The 19871-nt window shown below is 40.5% G+C and overlaps 1 pseudogene; it reads left to right on the forward strand.

Moving 5' to 3' along the window:
* The first annotated feature begins 222 nt into the window (after positions 1-222).
* On the forward strand, positions 223-4204 carry LOC147092668 (putative G protein-coupled receptor 139; annotated as a pseudogene).
* Positions 4205-19871: the final 15667 nt, after the last annotated feature.

Consider the following 19871-nt stretch of genomic DNA (forward strand, 5'->3'; position numbering starts at 1 on the left):
GGACACATCAAATTCGACCAATTAGTGCCTCATCACATTACTGTCAATTATCAGCAAAGTGATGGAAGGTGTAGTCGTCATTGCTATCAAGTGTCCCTTAATGATCAATAACCTGATCACAGATGCTCAGTTTGGTTTCCACCACGTTCCCATGGCTCCAGATCTCATTACAGCTTATTCGAAACATGGACAAAGGATCAGAATTCCAGAGGTGAGGTAACGATGATTGCCCCGGACATCAAACAGCATTTGGCCGAGTGTGACGTCCAGCAGCCCTGGTAAAATTGATGCAAATGGGTTTCAGGTGGAAAACAATTCTCTGGCTGCAGTTATACCTAGCAAAAAGGAAGATTGTTGCAGGTCAGTCATATCAGCCACAGAACATCGCTGAAGTATTTCCTCAGGGCAGTGTTCGAGACCCAACCATCTGCAGCAGTTTCATCGTTGAACTTCTGGCCATCATAAGAACAGAAGAGTCCGGATGTTCACTGCTGATTACAGAGTGTTCCGTTCTATTCATAGTTCTTGGGATAATGAAGCTCACATGCAGCGAGAGCAGGACAACTTGCAGGCTTGGGCTGAAAAATGGCAAGAAATATTGCTGACAGACATATGCCAGGAAATGAAAAAATCCAAAAAGAGTGAGTGTAAACACCTCCCCTTGAAAGTCAACGGCATTACCATTGTCGAAACTCCCACCACAAACATCGTAGGAGACACCAATGACCAGAAAATTAACAGGAGGAGCCAAATAATTAATGTGGCTGCAAGAACAGGTCAGAGGTCGGGTGTTCTGCGGCGAGTCTCCCACCTCCTGACTCCCCAAATTCTTTCTCCCATTTACAAGGCAGGAGTGTGATGGAATACTCGCCACTTGCCTTGATGAGTGCAGCTCCAACAACATTGCAGAAGCTCAACACCATCCAGGACAAAGCAGCTCTCTTGATTGGCACCGATTTACCACTTTAACCATTCACTCTGTCCACCACCGGTGCACTGTAACTGCAGTATGTACCATGTACTGCAGCAACTCACAAAGTTTCTTCAACAGCCCCTCCCAAACATGCAAACTCTGTTGCCTGGAAGGACAAGGATAGCAGGCGCATTGTGAAATGCCACCTGCCAGTGCCCCTCCAAGTTACACACTATTCAGGCTTGGAATTATATCACCGTTTCTTCGTCGTTGTTCGGTCAAGATCCTGGAAATCCCACCCTAGCAGCATTGTGGGAGGACTTTCAACAAATGGACAGCAGCGGTTTAAGAAGGCGGCTCACCACCAAATTCTCAAGGGCAATTAGTGATGGGCAATAACATTTGGCCTTGACTTAGCACACCAACATCCCGTGAGCAAATAAAAAAAACGTCAGAAGCAGTAATGGTAGCGATGAGTCACCACCCATTAGCTTAGATTAGTAACATTTGAGAAGAGTCACTACCAGCAATATTAGAATCGGATCACCAGGAATAATTGTGATTAGGGTCAACTACAGTAATATTAGAGCCATGTAAGCACCAGTAATAGGATCGTAGAGTCACCAGCAGGAATGTAACAGTAGGGGCATAGCCATTAATGTTAGAGTAGGGTCACCCCAGTCATGTTAAAGTAGAGTCACCGCAAGTAATGTTTGTGTAGGGTCTCCCCCAGTCATGTTAGTGTACAGGCACCACCAATAATGTAAGTGTAGGGTCATCACCAGTTTGTTAGAGTAGTGTCTTCACCAGTAATGTTGGAGCAAGGGCACCACCAGTGACGTTAGAGTAGAGTCACCAACAGTAATGATAGAGTAGAGTCACCAACAGTCATGATAGAGTAGAGTCACCAACAGTCATGATAGAGTAGAGTCACCAACAGTCATGATAGAGTAGAGTCACCAACAGTCATGATAGAGTAGAGTCACCACCACTAAAGTTAGAGTAGGGCCAGGACAATTAATGTTAGAGTAGGGTCACCACCAGTAATGTTAGAGTAGGTTCACCAACATTAATGATACAGTAGAGTCATCACCATTAATGTTGGAGTAGCGTCACCATCAGTAATGTTAGAGCCGATTCAACATCATTCATCATCACAGTAAAAAACACATTTTAATTAGGCAATGGATGAGTGACGATTTCACCAAATTAAGATGAGCCTCCAAGAAATCAACGCAGTGTCCGGGGGAATGTTTGCTTTATCCTTCAGGGTTTACTGGACACGCTCAGAGTGCAGTCCCTCTGGGATTACTTTCCGTTAATTGATGTCAATGGACGGAGTTTCATGGACTGAGCTGTTCAATTTCCCCATTGGCGGCCCGGGCGCACTGACGTTGAAAATCGCTCCTTCTTTGTTAAGTGACTGTAACTAAAGCCAATTATTGTGTAACCGGATTGTCCCACCGGGGCACCGATTGTTCTATAAAGGGGGAGCATTTACAGATCTCAGAAACACTCCAGCCGGAACTGTAAAGCAGCTCAGAATTCACACAAATCTTCAAAACAATGGCACGGCCAATAATTCTACAGGTACGGGACATTTACTACCATGTCCTCGCAGCATTTGGCATTTCCGATAAGTCAATGTATACTGTTGCCTAATACCTGTTGACTATCTCAGTGTTAATGTAACAGATTCCGAGAATGTCCACACTGCAGAGTCATTTATTCACCGGGATCAGTCGGTGAAAATCAACGGCAATCCCAGTCGCCCGCGCGACCGCTGAGGCGCTGTTCCGGTCGCTGGATCGCGGGCACCGGGCGCTCAATGTTCCTCCCTATACTGAGGGAGGGCGAGGCTGATTCCCCGGCCTCTCCAACAACACATAGCTAAGTAAAGAATGTGTTGCTCAGTGCCCATCGTAATCACGTCTTTTGTGCCGTTGTTCCCTGTCTACATTAAGTTGATAATTTCTCGGACTGCAGAAACTTCCACCCAACAGGGGATTTTGAAAGGTATTTTACGAAATCATTTCCGCTCCGGAAGGAGCTCCCCTCCTCTTGGCTGCGTTTGAGTATAATTTGAATGTTTTTTTTATCGGAGTTGAATATTTTATTTGAATTATATCTTTCCATTAATTGCCGTGTAATTATATTTAATACTTGACTGAAGTTTGCTGGACGGACGGCCGGTTTTCAGCCCCTCGATATTGAATGTTCAGAGATTTCTTTCCTTTAAATAAAGTGTCTTCACCATCGCCTATATTAATGAAAAAATCCGTGCGCTTAACGCTAAATAGGGACACATCTGAACATTTCCCCACAATAATCTGTGAGATTTATCTGAATGATCCCGTTACTGACCTCTTGTTGCTCCTTCTTACAGCGAACCTACTGACAATCGTGATTCTCTCCAGAGGAAACTGCGGCCTTTCCAAATGTATCTCTGTCTACATGGTGGCCATGGCAACAGCAGATCTACTGGTCATGATCGTCAATGTATTAGTGAACCGCATTTTACGTTATTACATTCCACATACATTCCTGTCGTTAACTGCTGCCTGTAAGTTCATTATATACCTGCAATGTGTCGCACTCTATCTGTCGGTGTGGTTTACAGTCTCGTTCACATTTGACCGATTTGTAGCTATATGTTGTAAGAAGTTTAAATCCAAGTATTGCACAGTAAGAACTGCAGCCGCGGTTATAACAACGGTCTCTGTCCTGATCTGTTTACAGAGCCTCCTGTTTTGGTTTGCATTTGAACCTGAGCGAATATTTAACAATGTTCACTGGGGTTGCCGCTCCAGAGCGGAGTTTATTTCATCGCCTGTAGGTGTGATGTTTTCCTGGTTACAAAGCATTTGTTTTACTTGGCTTAGTTTTGCTTTGATATTACTGTTTAATTGTTTGACAGCCAGACGTATTTTAGTGGCCAGTCGAGCCCGCAGGGAACTCCGGGGTCACAGCAGTGAGAATCAGAGCGATCCAGAGATGGAGAGCCGAAGGAAATCGATCATTTTACTGTTCTCTGTATCGGGCAGTTTTATATTGTTGTGGCTGACAACTAACGTTACTTATATAACTACCAGTCTGATAAGCACCGTGCATTACAAAGGAGATTATGCAGACTCTGCCTATATTGCCACTGAAACCGGATATATGCTCATGTATTTGAGTTCCTGTACAAACACGTGCATTTATGCAGCTACACAAACTAAATTCAGGGAAGAGCTGAAGCAGCTGATGAAAACTCCTTGGTCATTTATTTGCAAATAAATTAAAAAATAAAACAAAGTTTCTGGTCCAAACTAGAGAGCAAATACTTTGGTTTGCTGTAGTGAAAATTAAAAGGCCTCAGAGAACAGTTACTTCACTTTATGCCTTGTGTTTGATGTCTGCTGCTTTCCCCGGATGAACATAAACGGGACCCGCTAAAACAGCGCACTTCCCGCTCAAGATCCAAAGAGAACAGTTATGACTGAGCTTCAGCAGTGGAGTAGAACATGTAGGCGTCAGTGATAACTGCCTCACACCGTAGTTACTGGAATGAGACGCCCCAGTAGAATTAATAGTTAAAGGTTTCTTTAATGTAGAATCTATGTGATACAATCGTGGTTTTCTGTAATTCTGTAATCTTGGTGTGAATGTTGCAGGCGCTGGTCTCCCCATCAGACTCCTCCCCACATTGTCTCCTGGACCAATAGAACGGAGTCCTGGCTCCTGATCAGTGTCTAATGATGGAGACAGTAGGAACTTGACTCGTCAATGTGACACTAGACATCTTTGTTCACAGATGTTTACTTAAAACCCAAACTGGTCACCGAAATGTTGTAGAATTGATAACAGGGGAACAGATCATTTTAGCCAAAGAGTTCGTGTCCGCGTTTACACTGCACCCGAGAAAATAGTTCCATTCACTTTAAACCCCCTGATCTCAACATCCCATCAACCTATTTTTATTGATTGATATATACAATTTAAACTTGAAATGGCGATAATTTCTCCCCCTGTGAATTCCACAGCCTCACAACTCTCCATGTAAAGAGGGTTATCCTACTCGCAGTTCTAAATTACTTCCATTTATTCCTTTATCTATGGCAGTTAGTTCTTGATCCTGAACTAATGCAAACTCTCTCATTCTATCTATGCTATCACGTCCCTTCTTAACGTAAGCCACCTTGGCACGACTCGTAGAAAGATATAAGTCAATGCACAATCTCGTGAAAGTCAAGAAATTTTAGATAAGATGGTTAACTGATAGCTTTCCGTTTGACATGGTTGTGTTCTTGATTAAATTGAATAATTAGAAGAATGTAGTTGATATCTTGAAATCTAACACCTACAGAATCCGACCCTCCCCCCACCCGGATTGACAGAAAGGGCAGGAATGTTTTGTGTCGGATGTATTGCGCTGCATGATATTGGATTTTCGCTGCGTATGCAGAGGTGACGCATTGGGCAGGAAGCAATTAGCTTGTGATATTCATGATGCGGTATTCATGATGAAGATGCTATGGTGAACAGGTCCAAGACACGGTCAATCATGCTGAAAACAACCCAACTTGAAAAGGTTAATGTGGTTGTGGAGAGTTTAATGTTTAAAACCAATGGGTAGAGATCTGCACAGAAGAATAGACCGCGATAGATATACGTTGCGGATGAGATATAGTTTAATGCTGACATTAAATACTCTAATCCTACGATGGAGGGCACTGTACGGGAAGAGATAATCAGACTGTCCTGAAGTCTGCTAATGTTATACTGTATTTGTTTATCTTAATGTATTAATGTTTACCTTTAGCCTTTGCCTCTTAAGCAGTTAATTTAAAGTAGCGCTGAGCTGATGACCGAGGGTTCACCCTGCAGCAATGATCAGATTCAGGATGCAGTAAGAAGAAATGTAAGTAAAGTAATATCATTTTAAACTGATTCATATATTTCATAGAACTTTACTCATTTGATAACAGTGTTGGAAATCTGTTAATTATGTAAAGGAAAACATCTGGAATGTCATCATAATTTTTTTATTCGTTCATGGGATGTGGGACTGCTGGCAAGGCCAGCATTTATTGCCCATCCCTAATTGCCCTTGAGAAGGTGCTGGTGAGACGCCGACTTGAACCACTGCAGTCCATGTGGTGAAGGTATTCCTAAAGTGCTGTTAGGTAGGGAGTTCCAAGATTTTGACACAGCGATGAAGAAGGAACGGCGATATACTTCCAAGTCAGGATGGTGTGTGACTTGGAGTGGAACTTGGAGGTGGTGGTGTTCCCCTGAGCCTGATGCCCTTGTCATTCTAGGTGGAAAAGTTCGTGGATTTGGAAGGTGCTGCTGAAGGAGCCTTGGCGTGTTAATTTGTACAAATAGTACAGAAATAAAGACAGAGTTATAATTAAACTTGGTCGAATAGCAATTAAAGGAACAAGAGTGAAATTATTGTTAATATAATGAACTAAGGTAATTATACGGGTCAGCCCAAAGGAAAACGTGCTCTTTAAGTATAGAAAACTATCATTTATGATAAAAAGATGAGACCGTTAAATTTCCCTTATATAGAGTTGTATTTTTACTTCTATATGAATAGATAATGCAAAATTGTGAGGATTGATACGAAGAGGCAGTGGAAATGTGACCGTTTGGACTGAGCATTCGCAATGGCCCAAGAAACTGAGTTCAGAATTACAACACGTTTGAATCCCCAACCAACAATCAGCAGATGTGATTGTAGTTAGTACCTTTAATTGTATGATTAATTACTATTGCTTATACTTTGTGCTAATATACCTATGCCACCTCAATTCAATGTTCAAGAAGCTGATTGAAAACCTTTCGCTGACAATAGCTTCAGTACTTTGTGAATGAGCTTCATTTATTAATTGTGATTAAGTGCCCTCTTAACCCTCTTCAGAGTTCCACTTGATCCTGAGCTTCTGTAAAAGCCAAACTCCACTTGGTTTCAAGTCTCTGTGGAGCCCAGGCTTTGGCAATCCAGCTATCATCCAGCTTCTACGGAAGTGATTATGAGTTTCGAGTAAGTCTGTGTAGCAGTCACATTCTCATTTAACTGGAATCAGACGATCAATCGTACATAAGGCACCAGTCAGGCTTCATGCAGAGGTTTTCACTCCATCAGACTCAGATGCGATGCATCTGCACCCAGCTACAATCGTGAGAAGTCGATATGCAATCAATCACATCATCCAAAATCAAAAAGTAAAATAGAAAGCAAAGTTAACAATTGCATTACCGTGTCAAATTCCATTCCATATGGTTGTGATTCTCGACCTCGTTTCTAATTAAACAGCCAATACTTAAAAATCACTCTTCCCTAAACTTTTCCAATTCTGATGAAGGGTTCAATCTGAAACGTTGCTTTTAATTGTCTCTCCTCCATGCGGCCTGAACTGCTGAGTGTTTCCAGCATTTTCTGTTGTTATTTCAGATTTCCAGCTCCGCTCTATTTTGCTATTCACATTGAAGTGTTGTTGTGTGCTCCTGGCATTCCTGTGATCTCTATTTGTTATTAAACGGTGAATAGCCTTCCATGTCCCCAAATTACTCTGCCATCTATCACTAATTACAGAGTTACTGTGCTCCCCTGATTACCATGGCCTCTATCACTAATTACAGAGTTACTGTGCTCCCCTGATTACCCTGCCCTCTATCTCTAATCACACAGTTGCTGTGTTCCCCTGAATAACCTGCCCATTATCTCTAATCACACAGTTACTGTGTTCCCGTGAATAACTTGCCCTCTATCTCTAATCAGAGTTATTCTGAGCCCCCAAATTAACCTGTCCTCTATTTCTAATTACACAGTTACTGTGTTCCCCTTAAATTTCCCTGTCATCTATCACTAATTACATAGTTAGTTTTCCCCTAAATTACCCTGTGCTCTATCTCTAATTACACTTAATGTGTTCCTCTATATCATCCTGTCATCTCTCTCTAATTATCGTTACTGTATTGCACTAAATTACCCTGCTCTCTTTATCACTAATTACACAGTTTTCATGTTCGCCTAAATTAACCTGTCCTCTATCTTTAATTACAGTTACTGAGTTCCCCTAAATGACACTGCCTCTATCGCTAATTACACCGTTACAGTGGTCCCATAAGTCACCCTGTCCTCAATCCCTATTTGCACAGTGACTGTCTTCTCCTAAATTACCCTGTCCTCTAACTCTAATTACAGAGTTACCATTTTCCCCTAAATTACACAGTCCTCTATCTATAATTAAACTTACTCTGTTCTTCTATGTTATCCTGACCTCTATCTCTAATTATCATTACTTTGTTGCACTAAATTACCCTGACCTCTATCACAAAGTACAGAGTTATGATGTTCGCCTAAATTATTCTGTCCTCTATCGCTAATTACCCAGTTACTGTGTTCCCCTAAATTACCCTGCCCTCTATCACTAATTACACAGTTATCATGATCGCCTAAATTATCCTGTATACTATCGCGAATTACACAGTTACTGTGTTGCCCTAAATTACCCTACCCTTTATCTATAATTACATACTTAATGTGTTCCCCTAAATTATCCTTCCCTCCATCTCTAATTAAACAATTACTCTGTTCCAATATTGTCGCTGTCAGCCATCACTAATAACATAGCTTGTTTTCCCCTAAATTACCCTGCCCTCTCTCTCTAATTATATAGTTACTGTGTTCCCTAAATTATCCTGCACTCTATCTCTAATTAAACGGCTACTGTATTCCCCTAAATTTCACTGTCCTCTATCACTAATTACATAGTTATCCCCTAAATTACCCTGTCCTCTATCTTTAATTACACAGTTACTGTGTTCCCCTAAATTACCGTGTCCTCTATCTCTAATTACACAGTAACTGTGTTCCCCTAAATTAACCTGTTCTCTATCTCTAATTACTCATACTGTGTTCTTTATTATTATTATTATTACTCTATCTCCCCTTTATCCACCCTGTATGTTACATCCTCAAAGAATTAGAGCAAATATGTCAAAAATGACTTCCCTTTTATAAAACCATGCTGACTCTGTCCTATTAAATTATGTTTATCGAAATGTTCTGTTATTGTTTTTTTAATATTGGACTCCAACATTTTGCCAACCATAGATGTTAGGTTAATTGGTCTATAGTTTCAAGCTTTTTGTCTACTTCCCTTCTTAAATAAGGGTGTTACATTAGCAGTTTTCCAACCTGCCGGGACCTTTCCTGAGTCCAGGGAGTTCTGGAAAATAATCACCAATGCATCCATAATCCCTACCGCCACTTCTCTCAAGACCCTAGGATGCAGGCCATCAGGTCCGGTGGATTTATCCGCTTTAAGTCACATTATTTTAATGAGTACAATCTCCTTAGTGATTTTAATCGTCATTAGCTCCTTCCCCCCCCCCCCATTTCCCCCTGCTTGTCCAGTGTTGGGATATTTTTAGTGTCCTCTACTGTAAAGACTGATAAAAAATATTTTTTCAGCATCTTTGCCATCTCCATGTTCCCCACCACTAGTTTCCCGGTCCCATCATCCAAAGGAAAACGTTCATTTTAGCCACCCTTTTTCTTGCTATATAGCTGTAGAAACTCTTGGATTTTGTTTTTATATTTTTTGCTAGTTTACTTTTATAATATATCTTCCCTTTCTTAATTAATCTTTTCGTTATTGTTTGCTGGCTTTTAATTGCTTCCCAATCTTCTATCCTCCCACTCGATTTAGCTACTTTATATGCCCTTGTTTTCAGTCGGATATTATCCTTTATTATTTTACTAAGCCACGGATGGCTGTCTTTTCTTTTACTCCCCTTTTTCCTCAGTGGAATATATTTATCTTGAAAGATGTGAAATATCTCCTTGAATGTAGACCACTGCTCTTGTACCGTCTTACACTTTAATCTGTTTTCCCAGTCCACTTTAGTCAATTCTACTCTCATACCTTCATAGTCTCCTTTATTTAAGTTCAGTGTGCTGGTTTGAGATCCAACTCTCTCACCCTCAAACTGAATTTGGAATTCAACCATATTATGGTCACTCATTCCAAGGGGATCCTTCACTAGGACATTTTTTATTAATCCTGTCTCATTACACAGGACCAGATCTAAGATTGCCTGCCCCCTGGTTGGTTCAGTTACATACTGCTCAAGGAACCCGTCCCTAATACACTCTATGAACTCTTCCTCAAGGCTGCCATGCCCAATTTGATTAGTCCAGTCAATATGAAAGTTAAAATCCCCCATGATTATAGCTGTTCCCTTATTACAAGCCCCAACTATTTCCTGATTTATACTCCGACCAACAGATTTGCAACTGTGTTCCCCTAAATTATACTGTCCTCTACCTCTAATTAAACAGTTGCTTTGATCCCCTAAATTACCCTGTCATCTATCTCTTATTGCACTGTTACAGTGTTCCCCTAAATTACCCCATCCTCTGTCACTAATTACACAGTTACTATGTTTCCCTAAACTACACTCTCCTCTATCACCAATTACACTCTTACTGTGCTCTCCTAACATACACTGTCCTCTATTTCTAATTAAACAGTTATTGTGTTCCCCTTAATTTCCCTGTCTTCTCTCTCTAATTACACAGTGACTGTGTTCCAGTTTAATCCAGGGGAGCACAGTAACTGTGTATTCATAGTTAGAGAAAAGGTTAATTTAGGGGAACAGAGTAACTATGTAATTAGAGAAAGAGGGCCCGTTAATTTAGTGGAATACCGTAACAGTGTAATTAGAGATAGGGGACAGCGTAATTTAGAGGAACACAGTAACTGTATAATTAGACATATAGGACGGTAATTTAGGTGAACACAGAGACTGTGTAATTAGTGATAGAGGACAGGGTAATTTAGGTGAACACAGAGACTGTGTAATTAGTGATAGAAGACAGGGTAACTTAGGTGAACACAGAGACTGTGTAATTAGTGATAGAGGACAGGGTAATTTATGTGAACACATTGACTGTGTAATTAGTGATGGGGACACGGTAATTTCGGGGAAAACAGTAACTGTATAATAAGAGATATAGGTCAGGGTAATTTAGGTGAATACAGTAACTGTGTAATTAGAGATATAGGACAGGGTAACATGGTGAACACAGTAACTGTGTAATTAGAGATAGAGGGCGGGGTAATTTAGGGGAACACAGTAACTCTGTAATTAGAGATTGAGGACAGTTTATTTAGGGGAACACAGCAACTGTGTAATTAGAGATTGAGGACAGTGTATTTAGGGGAACACAGTAACACTGTAATTAGAGATTGAGGACAGTGTATTTTAGTGAACACAGTAACTGTATAATAAGAGATAAAGGACAGGGTAATTCAGGGGATTAAAGTAACTGTTTAATTAATGATAGAGGGCTGGGTAATTTAGGGGAACACTGTAAATTTGTAATATGAGTTAGAGGACAGGGTACTATAGGGGATCAAAGTAACTGTTTAAATAGAGATAGAGGACAGGGTAATTTAGGGGAACACAGTAACTGTGTAATTAGAGATTGAGGGCAGGGTAATTTAGTGGAACACAGTATCTCTGTAAATAGAGATAGAGATAGAGAAGAGGGTAATATAGGGGAACAGGGGAACTGCGTAATTAGTGATAGAGGACAGGGTAATTTAGTGCAACAGTAATGATAATTAAAGATAGTGGACAGGATAATATAGAAGAACACAGTAAGTATAATTAGAGATAGACGACAGGGAAATTCAGGGGAAAACTAACTATGTAGTTAGTGACTGATGAGAGGGAAAATTAGGGGAACACAGCAACAGTGTAATTAGAGAAAGAGGACAGGGTAATTTAGGGGAGCACAGTATCGTGTAATTAGAGATAGAGGACTGGGTAATTTAGGGGATCAAACTAACTGTTTAATTAGAGATAGCCACAGGGTAAATTAGGGGAACATAGTAACTGTTCAATTTGTGATAATGGAAGGGGTAATTTATTAGAACACAGTATGTATAATTAGAGCCAGACGACAGGATAATATGGAAGAACACAGTCAGTGTTTTTAGAGATAAAGAACAGGGTAATTTAGGGGAAAACTAACTATGTAATTAGTGATAGATGACAGTGAGGTTTAGGGGAACATAGTAACTGTGTAATTAGTGATAGAGGACAGGGTAATTTAGGGGAACACAGTAACTGTGTAATTAGTGATAGAGGGCAGTGAGGTTTAGGGGAACATCGTAACTTTGTGATAAGAGATAGAGGACAGGGTAATTCAGGGGAACACAGTTACTGTATAATTAGAGGTAGAGGACAGGTTAATTTAGGTGAACACATTAACAGTGTAATTAGAGTTACAGGAGAGGGTAATTTAGGTGAACACTGTAACTGTGTAATTAGAGATAAAGGACAGGGTAATTTAGGGGAACACAGTTAATGTATAATTCGAGTTACAGGAGAGGGTAATTTAGGTGATCGCTGTAACTGTGTAATTAGAGATAGAGGGCAGGGTAATTTATGGGAACACAATAAATGTAATTAGTGATAGAGGACTGGGTAATTTATGGGAACATAGTTAATGTATAATTAGAGTTACAGGAGAGGGTAATTTAGGTGAACACTGTAACTGTGTAATTAGAGATAAAGGACAGGGAAATTTAGGGGAACACAGTTAATGTATAATTCGAGTTACAGGAGAGGGTAATTTAGGTGATCGCTGTAACTGTGTAATTAGAGATAGAGGACAGGGTAATTTATGGGAACACAATAAATGTAATTAGTGACAGAGGACAGGGTAATTTAGGTGAACACAGTTACTGTATAATTAGAGATATTGGACAGGGTAATTTAGTTGAACCACTGACTGTGTAATTAGTGATAGAGGACAGGGTAATTTAGGGGAACACAGTTCCTGTATAATTAGAGATATATGTCAGGGAAATTTAGCTGAACACAGTAACTGTGTAATTAAAGTTATCGGACAGTGTAATTTAGGGGAAAGCAACAAATGTGTAATTAGAGAGAGAGGTCAGTGTAATTTAGGTGAACACAGTAACTGTGTAATTAGAGATTGTGGACAGTGTACTATAGTGGAACACATTAACTGTGTAATTAAAATAGAGGACAGGGTAGTTCAGGGGATCAAAATAACTGTTTAATTAAAGATAGAGGACTGGGTAATTTAGGGGAATACTGTAAGTTTGTAATTAGAGTTAGAGGATAGGGTACTATAGGGGATCAAAGTAACTGTTTAAATAGAGATAGAGGACAGGGTAGTTCAGGGGATCAAAGTAATTGTTTAATTATAGATAGAAGAGAGGGTAATTTTGGGGAACACAGTTACTTTTTTATTATAGATAGAGGGTAGGGTAATTTAGGGGAACACAGTAACTCTGTAATTAGCGATAGAGGCAGTGTAATATAGGCGAAATCAGTAACTGTAATTAAAGGTAGAGAACAGGGTAATATAGGGGAACAGGGTAACTGTGTAATTAGTGATAGAGGACAGGGAAATTTAGTGCAACAGTGTAATGATAATTAAAGATAGAGGGCAGGATAATATAGAAGAATACAGTAAGTGTAATTGGAGATAGAGGACAGGGAAATTTTGGGGAAAACTAACAATGTAGTTAGTGATTGATGAGAGGGAAAATTAGGGGAACACAGTAACTGTGTAATTCGAGATAGAGGACAGTGTAATTTTGGGGAACACAGTAACTGTGTAATTAGAGATAGAGGGCAGGGAAATTAAGGGGAACACAGTAACTGTTTAATTAGAGATCGCAGACAGGGTAAGTTAGGGGATCAAAGTAACTGTTTAATTAGAGATAGCAGACAGGTTAATTTAGGGGAACACAGTAACTGTCCAATTAGTGACAGAGGACGGGTTAAGTTATGTGAACACAGTTACTTTGATCCTCTAGAGTACCCCGTCCTCTATCTCTATTTAAACAGTTATTTTGATCCCCTATAATACCCTGTCCTCTAACTCAAATTACAAAGTTACTGTTTTCCCCTAAATTACCCAGCCCTCTATCATTAATTAAACAGTTACTTTGATCCCCTGAATTACCCAGTCCTTTATCTCTAATTATACAGTTACTGTGTTCCACTAAATTACACTGTCCTCAATTTCTAATTACACAGTTACTGTCTTCCCCTAAATTACCCTCTCCTCAATCACTAATTACACACGTACTGTGTTATCCTAAATTATCCTGTCCTTAATCTGTAAGTACACAGTTACTGTGTAACACTAAATTACCCTGCGCTCTATCTCTAATTAGATAGTTACTGTGTTCCCCTAAATTATGCTGCCCTCTATCTCTAATTACAGGGTTACTTTGTTCCCCGAAATTTCCCTGACATCTATCACTAATAAGATAGTTTGCTTTTCCCTAAATTACCTGCCCTCTATCTCTAATTACACAGTTACTGTGTTCACCTAAATTAGACTGTCCCCTCTCTCTAATTACACAGTTGCTGCTTTCCCCTAAATTGCCCTGTCCTATATCTCTAATTACACAGTTACTGTGTTCACCTAAATTACCCTGTCCTCTATGTCTAATTAAACAGTTACTGTGTTCTCCTAAATTACCTGTCTTCTATCACTAATTACAATTAATGTGTTCCCCTAAATTCCTCTGTCCTCTATCACTAATTACACACTTATTGTGTTCCCCTGAATTTCACTGTCATCTATCACTAATAACTTAGTTTTTTTTCCCCTAAATTACCCTGCCCTCTATCTCTAATTACACATTTACTGTGTTCCCCTAAATTAGCCTGCTCTCTTTCTCTAATTACGCAGTTACTGTGGTCAGCTAAATTACCCTGTCCTATATCTCGAATTAGACAGTAACTGCGTTCTCCTAAATTATCCTCACCTCTATCACTAATTACAGTTATTTTGTTCCCCTAAATTACGCTGTCCTCTCTCACTAATTACACAGTTACTGTGTTCCCTTAAATTACCCAGTCCTCTATTTCCAATTACACAATTACTGTGTTCCCCTAAATTAACCTGACCTCTACCTCTAATTACACTTACTGTGTTCCCCTATATTACCCTTTCCTCTCTCTATAATTATAGCTACTGTGATGCACTAAATTACCCTGTCCTCTATCTCCACGTACTTAGTTACTGTGTTCCCCAAAGTTATACTGTCCTCTACCTCTAATTAAACAGTTGCTTTGATCCTCTAAATTACCCTGTCCTCTATCTCTAATTACACTGTTACAGTGTTCCACTAAATTACCCCGTCCTCTGTCACTAATTACACAGTTACTGTGTTCCCCTAAATTACACTGTCCTCTATCTCTAATTACACTGTTACCGCATTCCTCTAATTTAACGTGTCCTCGATCTTTAATTACATAGTTACTGTGTTCCCCTAAATTATCTTTTCCTTTATTTTTGAATACATAGTAAGTGTGTTGTTGAAATTAAACTGTGCTGTAGCTGTTATTAAGCATTTACTCTGTTCCCCCAAATTACCCTCTCCTCTAAATCTGATTACACAGTTAGTGTGATCCCCTAAATTTACTGTCCTCTATCTCCAATTAAACAGTTACTGTGTTGTCCTAAATTACCTGGACCTCGATCTCTAATTACACAGTTGGTCTATTCCTCTGAATTAACCCTGTCCTCTCTCTCTAATTACACATTTACTGAAATCCGCTAAATTACCTGACCTCTATCACTAATTATAATGTTTATGTAATCCCCTAAATCTATCACAAAATACATAGTTAGTTTTCCCCTAAATTACCCTGTCGTCTATCACTAAGTACACACTTACTGTGTTCCCCTAAATTACCAAGTCCTCTATCACTAATTAGACCCTGAATGTGTTCCCCTAAATTACCCTGTGCTCTATCTCTAATTAGACCCTGAATGTGTTCCCCTAAATTACCCTGTCCTCCATCTTTTATTACACAGTTACTGAGTTCCCCTAAATTACCCCGCGTATCTATCTCTAATTAAACTGTTACTTGGATCCCCTAAATTATCCTGCTCTCTATCTCTACAGACACTGTTACATTTTTCCCCTAAATTACCCCGTCCACTATCTTTAATTAAACAGTTACTGTGTTCCCCTAAATAAACCTGTCCTCTATCTCTAATTACAAATTACTGTGTTCCCCTAACTTTCCCAGTGCTCTCTCTCTAATTACACAGACACTGTGTTCTCCTAAATTTCCCTGTCGTCTATCTCTATTGACACAGTTAGTAATTTCCCCTAAATTACCGTGTCCTCTATCTCGAATTACACCGTTACTGTGTTCCACTAAATTACCCTGTGCTCTATCTCTAATTACACAGTTACTGTGTTCTTCTCAATTGCACTGTGCTCTATCTCTAATTACACAGTTATTGTGTTCCACTAAATTACCCTGTCCTCTATCTCTAATTACACAGTTACTGTTTTCCCCTAAATTACCCTGTCCTCTATCACGACACAGTTACTGTTTTCCCCTAAATTACCCTGTCCTCTATCTCTAATTACACAGTTACTGTGTTCCCCTAAATTACCCTGTCCTCCATCTCTAATTACACAGTTACTGTGTTCCCCTCAGTTAGTCTGTCCTCTATCACTAATTACACACTTACTGTGTTCTCCTAAAATACCCTGTCCTCTATCTCTAATTACAGATGTTCTGTGTTCCCCTAAATTACCCTACCCTCTATTTCTAATTAGATAGTTACTGTGTTCCTCTAAATTATCCTGCCCTCTATCTCTAATTACATTGTTACTCTGTTACTGTAAAGTCAGTTTAATCTGTTTTTTATTAAATATCTGCTGCACTCCTCAAACTTACCCTGTTCTCTATCTCTAATTAAATAGTCACTGTGTTCCTGTATATTACCCTTTAGTCTATTTCTGCTTAAGCACTTGCTGCATTCCTCAAATTAACCTGTTCTGTGTTTCTAATTCAACAATTACTGTGTTGCCCTATACGTTCTGTTATTCTACCTAAGCAAACCATTGTTGTATTCCCCTAAAATCTCCTTTATTCTATTTTAATTAAAGAGTTGCTGCATTCCCCTAAGTTTACCTGTCCTGTAATTTAATTAAACACATACTGTATTCCCCTGAATTCCCCTATTACCAATCCTGTAAGTCTGTGTTTTCCCAGCAACCATATCCTGTTGCCTTAATCCTATTCCAATTAAACTGCATGACCATCCTGTTTCTCTTCCTAGTCCCATGCTATCCGATAACGTGAACAGTTCTCTCTGCTCTGGCACTGTCGCCTCCCTTTCACATCAGCCGCCATCACTCCCTCCTGACAAATGCACCCTTGAGCCCTCTAACGTTTGCAACATCTCCAACATCATATTCCTGTCCAAAGTACTTGACCTTATTGTCGCCTCCCAAATTCGTGTCCATCTCTCCCGCAATTCCCTGTTTGAATCTATCCAATCAAATTTCTGCCTTTGCACAGCACTTCAAACGGCCATTATTGAAGTCACAAATTATATGCTCTGTGTCTGTGACCATGGTACACTATCCCCTTTCATTCTTCCCGTCCTTGACGCGTTTGACCACCCCATACTTCTCCACGCCTCTCCTCCATTTTCCAACTGTGTGGAACTGCCCTCGTCTGGTTCCACTCTAACCTAAGCAGTCTGAGCCAGATAATATCCTGCAATGGCATATCTTCGCTCTCACACCATTACCTCTAACCCCAAAGGTAATGCTCTTTGATCCTTCAATTGCATCTACCTGCTGCCCCTTGGTGACATCAGCCAAAAACGCAACATCAGATTTCACAGGTATGCAGAAGACACAGAACTCTACCTCAACTCTCTCAACTCTTCCACTGTCTCTTTGTTGTCAAATAGCATGTCTGCCCTCCATTCAAGGATGAGCCAAAATTTCCTCCTGTGAATCCTACACGTTCTTCACCCCACCATTGACAGCCTTGCCTTTAGTTGTATAGGCTCTAAACACTGGAATTCCCTTCCTCAAACTCTGCATTTCTCCTCTCCTTTATGACACTCTTTAAAACCTACCTCTGATCAAGCTTTTGGTCACCTGCCCACGTGTCTCCTTCTTTGGCTCTTTAGGCCTTTGTGTCTGATTATGCTATTGGAAGCGCATTGGGGAGTTTTATTAATTTAATTGCGCTATTTAAATGAACGCTGATGTAAAAGGAAGTCCATTCTGGCCAGTTCCTCAGCCAAATGCATCTAGCTGGTTTGGGCCATTCATAATGAAAATATTGGGGGGTGGGCATTGGGCTGCAGTGATCAATCTATTATAATGAGCAGAGCATCATAGTCAACTTTCTGGTCAATGGTGAACCCCAGAATATTGATGGTGGGGTATTCAGTGATGGTAATGCCGTTGAATATCAAGGGGCAGTGGTTCAACTCTCTCTTGTTGGAGATAATCATTGCCTGTCACTTGTGTGGCGCTAACGTTTCTTGCGATTCATCAGGCCAAGCCTTAATGTCGTCCAGGTCTTGCTGCAAGCGGGCATGGACGGCTGCATTATCTGAGGATTTATGAATGTAACTGAAAACTGTGGAATCATTAGCGAACATCCCCAATTCTGAGCTTACGATGGAGGGGAGGTCATTGCTGAAGCAGCTGACGATTGTTGGGCCTAGGACATTAAGCTGAGGTTCACTTGCAGCGAAATCATGGGGTTGTGATGATTGACCTCCAACCACCAGATTCATCTTCCTTTGTGCTAGATATGACTCCAGCCAATGGAGAATTTACCCCCTGATTTCCATTGACTTATGTTTTACTAGGGCTCCTTGATGCCAGACTCTGCCAAATGCTGCCGTGATGTCAAGGGCAGTTATTCTCCCCTTCCTCTGGAATTCAGCTCCTTTGTCCATGTTTGGACCAGGGCTGTAATTAGGTCGGGAGCCAAGCCGAGTGGTCTTGGCAGAACCCAAAATGAGCATCCGTGAGTTGGTTATTGGTGAGAAAGCGCCGCTTGATGGCACTGTCGATGACATCTTCCATCACTTTGCTGATCATTGAGCATAGACGGATCGGGTGATAATTGGCCGGATTGGATTTGTCCTGCTTTTTGTGCACAGGACATATTTGGGCACTTTTCCACATTGTCGAACAGATGCCAGTGATGCAGCTGTACTGATGCCAGTGTTGCAGCTGTACTGCAACAGCTCGGCTAGAGGCACAACCAGTTCTGAAGCACAACTCTTCAGCACGACAGCGCGGATGCTGTTGGGTACCACAGCATTTGTTGTATCCAGTGCGCTCAGCCGTTTCTTGATATCATGTGGAATGAATCGAATTGGCTGAAGACTGGCTTCTGTGACGGTGGGGAACCTCAAGAGCATGCCGATATGGATCATCTACTGGACTCTTCTGGCTGCAGATGGTTGCAAATGTGTCAGCCTTGTCTTTTGGCCTCACATGCTGGGCTCTGCCATTATTGAGGATGGGGATAATAATGGAGCCTCCTCATCCCGTAAGTTGTTTAATGGTCCACCACCATTCACGACTGGATGTGGCAGGACTGCAGAGCTTTGATCTGATTTTTTGATTGTGAGATCGCTTAGCTCTGATTATAGCATGCTGCTTCCGCTGCTTAGCATGCATGTACCTCTGTTGCAGCTTCCCCAGTTCGGCAACCCATTTTTAGGTACGCCTGGTGTTTCTGCTCGCATACTCTTCTGCACTCCTTATTGAACCAAGTTTGCTACCCTGGCTCGAAGGTAATGGGAAATTGAGGGATATGCCAGGCCATGAGGTTACTGATTGTGGTGGAATATGACAATCTGATAGTTTCATGGTAATCATTACTGATACTAACTTTTTTATTCCAGAATTTTATTTAATTAACTGAATTTAAATTCCTCAGGTATTATGGTGGGATTTGAACTCACGTCTCGGGATCATTAGTCCAGGTCTCTGGATTACTAGCACAATAACATAAACACTATACAACCGTGCACTCATAGGAGCCCAAAGTTAGAAATTGCATAATGTTCTTGTCTCACTTTACAAAGTCCTACTGCTGGTCAGTT

The sequence above is a fragment of the Somniosus microcephalus genome, unplaced genomic scaffold (assembly GCF_052327205.1).
Source record: "Somniosus microcephalus isolate GS21.2 unplaced genomic scaffold, FLI_Smic_1.0 unresolved_chr2, whole genome shotgun sequence".
Classification (NCBI taxonomy): Eukaryota; Metazoa; Chordata; class Chondrichthyes; order Squaliformes; family Somniosidae; genus Somniosus; species Somniosus microcephalus.